Source organism: Octodon degus, unplaced genomic scaffold (assembly GCF_000260255.1).
Source record: "Octodon degus isolate 3935 unplaced genomic scaffold, OctDeg1.0 scaffold00064, whole genome shotgun sequence".
NCBI classification, from domain to species: Eukaryota; Metazoa; Chordata; class Mammalia; order Rodentia; family Octodontidae; genus Octodon; species Octodon degus.
In genome coordinates, this window is record NW_004524640.1 from 9,933,273 (window position 1) to 9,935,518 (window position 2,246).

Sequence of the window (2,246 nt, forward strand, 5' to 3'; positions counted from 1 at the left end):
TATATAGATATATACATCCAAATGTCCCCAGGTGGGTTACTCTAGCAAGGTCTCATGCCACCAGATACAAGGGGAACTATGATGAAGATGGAATCCAAACTGAGAGAGCCACCTTCAAAGCAATTGCAATGAAAACATTATTTTGCAAATTTTATAAAATCATATGACTATATGCACGAATCACTGGGGACCTTCCTTGGGTCAAGGAAAGTCCTGGGGAACCAAGAGCCCTCCAACTTCAGCTCCACTAGCTTCATGACAGCATCACTGGAGGTTGTACTGCAAGGGAGGAACACAGAGTAGAAGCACAATGCTTTAGAAAGCAGTGTTGCAATTCTAAATAGGATGCTCTGGCTGGATGGCATCAGAGCACACGAAGTAGGTGACAGAGCCCAGAGGACATCTGGGAACAGTGCATCTCCAAGCCTAGACGAGGTAACCTGAGTGCCAAAGACCAGAACCTCATGTGCTTTGGGTGACAAGCTCCTGGTCACATGGGAATCACTGGGAGCCCAAAATTTCACCAGATTATTTATTTATTTATTTATTTAGGGAAGGGTCTACAGGGTGTTCAGGGTCTCACTACTAGATTGGACTTGCAGTGATCCGCCTATTTACAGCCTCCCAAGAGCTGGGATCAGGCGCGCGACACTGGGCCCAGTCTCAGTTGCCATCTCAGCACGCTCTGGGGGTGAGGCTGGCACAGCAAGCCTGGGGATCAAACCCTGGGCCTCTGTGCCTGCTTGCAGGCACTTTAATCCACTGAGCTATTTGGCCAACCCAGATTTTTGGAAATAATAAGCAGATAGCTAAACTAAGGTCCTTGATCCCAATGAGCCCTATGAATCATGTACAAGTGTCTGCTGGTTTGTTTATAAGTCCATCCCTAACTCGATGGCCACCCCAGGATTCGAACCACTTACTGTGGCTGGAGTTGGAACTGGACCCATAACCTAAGTTCTAGCAGCCAGGGCCCTAGGTCTGCCATCACCACTGGGCTCATCTTTACTTGCTGTAGCTCAGACATACAAATGCAGGGCACAACCCTTCAATGCTTTTGCACTCTAAGGGACTAAATCTCAACTTTTTACACAAAGAAATTGTAGTGTTTTGAAGATATTTCTGGAGCCAGGCGTGGTGGCATATGCCTGTAGTCCCAATACTTGGGAGACTGAGGGCAGCAGGATCACCACAAGTTTGAGCCCAGACTGGGCTCCATAGTGCGTTTCAAGACCACTCAGAACCACATAGCAAGGCCCTGTCTCAAAAAATAAAATAAATAAATAAGCCTTCTGTCACAGCAACCAATGAAGAACAGTAGCCATGGTCCTACGCTATCCCATGGCCTCAACAAGGGCCACAAAGTGACTAAGAATGTGAGCAAACCAAGGCACAGCCGCCACCACAGAAGCCTCACCAAGCACATCAAGTTTGTGTGGTACATGATCCAGGAGGGGTGCGTCTTCAACCTCCACTAGTGGCCGGCCAAGGAGCTGCTCAAGGTCTCCAAGAACAAACGTTTATTAAGAAAAGGGTAGAGACGCACATCCACGCGGAGAGGAAGTGTGAGGAGCTGTGCAACGTGCTGGCTGCCATGAGGAAGGCTGTGGCCAAGAAGGACTGTGCCCCTCTGTAATAAAGCTCTGCAGAATGAATGAATAAATGAGATAGATGATAGATAGATAGACAGACAGACAGACAGACAGACAGACAGACAGACAGACAGACAATAAATGATAGTCCTTGGGCTGGTGAGATGGCTCAGTGGTCTAAAGCACCTACTTAGAACAAGCTTAGCAAAGCACACACATGCCAGCCAGCCCCACCCCCTGGTGGGCTGAGCTGGCCACACACACACACATAAAATAAATAAATAAAATTTAAAAAAAAATGATATTCCTTGCCTGGGGCAAACTTGTTTATATCTAAAACCCAGATTAAGGCCCCTGTAGCTCAATTTCCCATCATGCAAGAGGCAGGCCGGAGGAAGCTGTCAGCCATCTTTTGTGTGGAATCCCTTTTGGTTTCTTTTTGTCCACGCTTTATGCCATATTATTTCAGGAAATTATTTGTGAACCTACACCATTATTCTAGATATATATTCTTTGAAGTCCTATGTTTGAAGAAGGAAGAAAAATCGAATTGATTTGTAGCTTTAGACCTTCCTATCATGGCTACCTCAGCGTGCCTGCGTCCCCAGAAACGCTTCCTGTTTCCCGACAGCTCACGGGCACAGAACTTCCGGT